This window comes from Nyctereutes procyonoides, unplaced genomic scaffold, assembly GCF_905146905.1.
Source record: "Nyctereutes procyonoides isolate TBG_1078 unplaced genomic scaffold, NYPRO_anot_genome, whole genome shotgun sequence".
NCBI classification, from domain to species: domain Eukaryota; kingdom Metazoa; phylum Chordata; class Mammalia; order Carnivora; family Canidae; genus Nyctereutes; species Nyctereutes procyonoides.
Window position 1 is genome coordinate 10,140,052 of NW_026575021.1, and position 6,289 is coordinate 10,146,340.

General features: G+C 43.4%; 1 pseudogene; it reads left to right on the plus strand.

The window, feature by feature from the left end:
* Nucleotides 1-617: 617 nt before the first annotated feature.
* On the plus strand, nt 618-4,112 carry LOC129519393 (60S ribosomal protein L22-like; annotated as a pseudogene).
* Nucleotides 4,113-6,289: the final 2,177 nt, after the last annotated feature.

Sequence of the window (6,289 nt, forward strand, 5' to 3'; positions counted from 1 at the left end):
CCCCAGAGGGCAGCTCTCACAGTGAAGACACCTTCATATCTATACTCTGGAAAGTGCTACATTGAGAAATGCTTCTTTGCATCACAAAGTCACAACTTCAGGCAAGACTAGACCTCTAACCCTACCCACTTGTGAACCCTTGATGAAAAGAGATGGGAGTATCCGGATTGAGCTTGGAACAACTCAACCTGGATTGAGTTTTTGATTGATCATACGTAAGTTTTTAAGATTGAATAACCCAGATTTGGGAAATGTACTAACTTCGGGCCATGATAGGATTACATTATTGAGGCCATAGGGCCAGACCATCTTCTCCTGTACAGTTTCCCCAGTAAGAAGTGAACATTTTCAATTCTTATTCATGCAATAGAATAATTGAGCAAGTAGGCCAAAGACAGAGGTGAGGAAAAAACTCCTTTTTCTCTCTAGGGATGGAAGACGGTTGGCACAAGCACTTAGGACCTTCAGTAGTGGTGGGCGGTTCCAGCCAAGGGAAGGGAGACCCAGGAGTAGGCGGGAGGGCGGAGTATTATTAGAAAAACTGAGTCTTTCTGGTCTTTCTCTGCTGCGTTGTACATCCCTTTCATTATTATCATCGCTATCCTTAAAACAGAGGCATGGGGAGTGAAGAGACAGGTGCAAGCAGTGTCCCCATCACTGCTAACGACCATCGGTTAGCAGTAGGAGACCACCTCAGCCAACAGAAAAGACCCCGGCGAGGGTCAGCCATGGACAAGGTCACAGCAAGAAGACCAGGTGAGAGGACACGTGAAGTACAACCTGGGAATGGCTCAGAAATCACTCAGGGGCAGCCTGCAAGGGATTGGCTGCCGATAATAAGAATTTGAGTTCCAAGCAGCATCGTTCAATTCCAATAATGGAAAAGGAGAGCCACATCAGTTACACCTGGTCTTGAAATACTCATTCAGTTTGGGGATTAAACTTCAAAAACATCACTCTACATCATACATGATGGGTTTTCATCCCGAACTCGTATAGTACAATCCTTAAATAGGTGGGTGGGCCTTTAAAAATTCTGTTCCTATGTTTGAAAAATGGGACAACTTTATACTCCCCAAAAGCCAACTTGCCTCAAAGCTATAAGAAAGAAACAATCCTTTCGAAAGATATCTACCTAAATCTCTCTTGCTCCTGAGACATTAAAAATAATCAAATGAGATTGTACAGCACCTGATCAATGACCTTGCTCATGATATTCTTTCCAAAGTGCATTCAGGCTTGCTGCTAATAACAGCCATGAATCACATGAACCACACAGAAGGCTGGGCAAGGGGTAATTATATGAGGTAATAAAAGTGAGAAATAGCCAGCCATTAGAACGGGGAAGCTATTTTTATACAAAGTACAGGATCAGGGTGACATATTCAGGATGGAGCCACCTATGTACAAGCAGCAAGAGGAGGAAAATCTGATCCCAAAGAAAATGATTCTACTGCATAAAACCAAGGAGGACCTCATGCTTGAAGCCAGCTCTGGTGTGGGACAGGGTGGGTCCAGGGACAGCCACCCCATGCACAGCAACTGACTGGGTGTCCCTAGTGAGTCACTTCACCTCTCTGGCATTCGGTTTCAGCTATAAAAGATGAAATTAGGGCAGCCTGGGTGGCTCAGCAGTTTAGCGCCGCCTTCAGCCCAGGCCGTGACCTTGGAGACCCGGGATCAAGTCCCATGTCGGGCTCCCTACATGGAGCCTGCTTCTCCCTCTGCCTGTGTCTCTGCCTCTCTCTCTCTCTGTGTGTGTCTCTCATGAATAAATAAAATCTTAAAAAAAATAAAAGATGAAATTAGAATAAATACTCTCTTAGTTCCTTACTAGCTCCAAATTTCTCTTTATAATTGATACGGAATTCATTCGACACATGAGAGGCAAAGAAATCAACCCTGAAATTGTTTATGATCAGCAGTTCTTTTTTTTTTTTTAATTTTAAAGTAATCTCTATACCCAACATAGGGCCTGAACCCACAACCCCAAGACCAAGAGTCACAAAAAACTTGCTTTATGTTAATATCGACTATATGTTATCTCATTTCATCTTCATGACAGTTTTTGGTTCAGAAAGAAAGGACATCTTTCCTTAGGAACTAAAAAAAAAAAATCAACCCCTGTAGAAAGTAAGGCACTAAAGAATCCCAGATGATCCCTATCAATGACTTTCCCTTATTGACTCTTGTGCCGGTAAATAAATGATTCAGCTAATTGTAGGCATTCTTTGTACATTTTTTCTTCTTTTTCTTTGTTTGAAGTAGGTACATTTTTTCTTCTTTTTCTTTGTTTGAAGTAGGGTGATAAATAAAAGGAGAATTGCATTTCGTAAATTCAACATACTTGCATTAAAAAATTATAAATAAATAAAAGCATACTCGCTTTACAAGTAAGCTAATTGAAACAGCAACACAAAACAGAACAACAACAACAAAACAAGAATTAAGACCTTCCTTGGGTAAACAAAACTTGTCGAGCCATAATTTAAGTGTCTATTTCATCTTGTGTATGCCAACCAACACTCCAGACAAAGATACTCTTAGCTGCAATAGAAAATTAAGATCTCTTATATCTCACACGTTATGCGTAAACTCTCAATTTAATGATGTTTGGGTTTCTCCCCTTAGACGTGCCAAGTGCAGGGGAAGAGTAATAAAAAGTTTTAAACTCCAGGTTGCTAGGATACATTACCCATTTATTTTGAAGTACAAATCTCTATTCTTGCTCAGGCTGGGATAAATTATCATTACTAAGAAATCTTTAGAAATACAGTCAGTTCTCGAAGTACTTTCCCCAGAATATTTATTCAAATAGCACTGCTCTAGAAAGGCTCCACATTCTTTATTCTTAGTAACTTGGATGGTGTACAGACAGCCCCATGAGTTAGCATTTGGTAAACCATTTACATCCTCGTGGTAGTTCATCCACTGGAGAAGAGAAATTTATAGGTGTTTTGAAATGTCAGAGTGAAGATAGCATTTGGGCCTTAGAAGGGTGGAGTGAAGTGAATGGAATTTTTCCAATATTTATTTTTAGTATCCTTTCAGATATAAAGTCATTTTGTCCAGGAACAAAAAGATTGAATTATGATTAGTTTAGTGTACTTACCAAATTACCGTGTGGGATGTCTTTTATTTATTTATTTATTTATTTATTTATTTATTTATTTGTTTGTTTGTTTATTTATTTATTTATATTTTTTAATTATTTTTAATGTTTTCTGCTTTAAAGTATAATTTATTTAGATATTTTCAAATATATTGAGGGTTCTTTTCAACATTCCTAATTGCTCCTACAAGTGGAGCTATATATTGATGAACTGAAAGAAATCCAGCACCTGTAGATTTTGCTAAAAGCAAGCCAAGATCTACAGAGGGAAAGAAGCATTTCAGAGCATTTACCGTATGAGGGTGCTATACACAGGCAATCTCACAGATTATCTCATAGAATCCTTGAGAAGTGGGATTGTTGACCCATTTTACAGGTGAGGAAGGTGGGGGCTTAGAGAAGCCTAGCAGGTCACTCAGTAGGTGGTGGACGTGCGATGGGACTCAGTCTACTGGTCTACTGGACCCCACAGCCTGTGCTTCTTCTCTTGCATTCTCAATAACTGTGGGAGGCCACTAGCCACCAGGAGCCTGCAGAGAGGGTGTGTGTTGTCCACAACCCTCACGCATCATCTGCAGAGTTGAAATGCCATTAGTCCTTTTCTGCCTCCACTGCCACATTGGCACCCATGAAAAAACTTGTGGGGGGCCAAAAAAAAAAAGAAGTACATTCTGAAATTCACCCTCTAGAAGGTGGAATCATGGATGCCACCAATCTTGAACAATTTTGGGGGGGAAGGGGGAAATCAAAGTAAATGGAAAAGCTGGAAGTCTCGGTGGAGGGGTTGTATACGTTGAAAGGAGTAAAGAGCAAAGTTATCATAACTTCTGACATGACTTTTTCTACATGGTATTTGAGGTATCTCCCCAAAAAATCTTTGAAGAATAATCGACAGGCTCCGTTGCACATAGTCACTAACAGCACGGAGAGTTACCGATCACATTACTTCTAGATAAATGAGGATGAAGAAGAGAAGGAAGATGGGACTAAAACTCATTGACCTGGAATGTTTTGCATCAATTCTTGAATAAAACTTGGGAACCAAAACAAACCAACCGAAAGTGCCATTGACCCATCACCATGTATTAGTGAGTTCCTACCATGTGACTCTGATTCTGTGATTCTTTAATGTGAAGGGGTCATTAGTGCAGGACAGTTTCCCCACATGAAGAGGGCTGGCTCCTTAGCCGAACAGCTCGAGACAGTGTCTCCACGGTAGTCCTGCTCAGCCTGGGATGAAAGCTGTCACGAGTCCAGCTCCTGCCAGCAGTCGGGGGCCAGCTGTCACATTCAAGAATGTCAGCACTAGAAAAAGCATCACAATGTGGTGCCAGGAAAGTGATTCTCATTTCCACAATTTGAAAGTGTCACCTCACTCCTGATGTCGGGAGGGGGCCCACGACACCCACCTGGCCGATCATAATCCCATTTCCCTAGATACAACGAGTGATCCAGGAGTGGGCAATGACCCAAGTGGAGCCAAAGACTTTTCCTGAGTCTGATAATGGGAAAATGAAGTTCCAAGGTGGGAGGCTGTGACATTTCAGCTGCCTGTAGCCCTCTTCCCAACCATGACACTGGGGAGAAAGCATGTCTGCAAAATGAAATTGGAGAAGAGACACAGAACGAGGGAATGAAAGAGTTCTGGAGGTGCGTGTAAGCTCCTCCTCTACTCCTATGAACTATCCCAGAAACCAGCCCAGTTACGTGGACCAGGGCATCCTCCACTGCTTTTAGACCAACCGGGGTGGTTTTCTGTCCCCTGGACTTGACAGGGCTTTGATTAAAGCACTTGGTTACCTTTCCCAGGAACTGGAATTCCTTTGGTTTTCAGGCATGTCTCTTGCACCTTGTTGGCCTGGGTTAGCTTACAACCGTCCCCAGTGAAGCCCTTGAACATGAACCATATTGCCACACACATACCTGTCTCTTGAGTCACGCAGAAGAAATAAATCACCCTGAAGGAACAATGGCACTGTATTCCAGTTATTTAGGGATACAGATCATACCTGAGAGCGAAGCCACACAATGCCACCTACAGTGATGATCTATTGTCCACCTGGATTGGTGGCTAAATCCCAGATACAGGATGACAAGTGAGGGGCCCCTGTGATGCCAGCTGCACCTATGTCGGTTTGGAATACAATCCCATGGAATTCCAGCTGTATTATCTGGTTTCGCTTCCAGGATGGCACATTTTGTAGAGGCCTTTACAGAACGTGTTGTGCTGGTTACTTCCTTTCCAAACGCATTTACACCAGGGTTTCTCAACAGCAGCACTCTTTGACCTCTTGGACCAGATGATTCTTTGGGAGCTGTCCCAGGCATTGTAAGATGGTTAGCTGGCCTCCACCCACCAGCTGCCAGGAGCACCTATTGCTTCTGTAACAGCACCCAACCCTGAGGACACTGCTTTGCCCAGAGTTGCCTTTATGGGCAGGGTGCCTGCCAAATTCTGGGCTCCTCGGGGTTTCAGCCAAGGTCCAACCAGGAGTATAAAATATATATACTTTAGAGGGGAAGGGCGGAAGGAGAGGGAGAGAGACCATCTTAAGCAGGCTCCACACCCAGCTCAGAGCCCAACACAGGGCTTGACCTCACAACCCCGAGATCATGACCTGAGCTGAAATCAAGAGGCGGATGCTTAACTGACTGCACCACGCAGGTGCCCCCCCACCATCTCTCTATCTTTAAACCCCCAAATGATTGAGAACGTTTCTCTAGCAACTGCTAGATGTAGGCCATTATTTCAGGTAAGTTTCTGTAATTCATTTATACATTCGACCACGCAAACACATATGCACAGGCCTTTTTCCGAGCTTTCATTCCACAGTCCCCTGATTGGACTAACCCGTATTTCATAATTGCCTCAGTCGCAATAACTGTAGCTTATAAAAAGACTCCAATCGAGGTCTGATTCCAGCGCCCAACTTTTTTCCAAAACTGACCCTCATGCCCCCATATTTATTCCTGCACGGTCCAGCATTGAAGCCAGCTCTCAACATGAGCTTATTCTCTATTGAGTTTGCCAGATCTAGGGACGCCTGGGTGGCTCAGTGGTTGAGCATCTGTCTTCCCCTCAGGGCATGATCCCAGGGTCCTGGGATGGAGTCCTGGATGGGGCTCTCCTCGGGGAACCTGTTTTTCCCTCTGCCTGTGTCTCTGCCTCTATGCGTC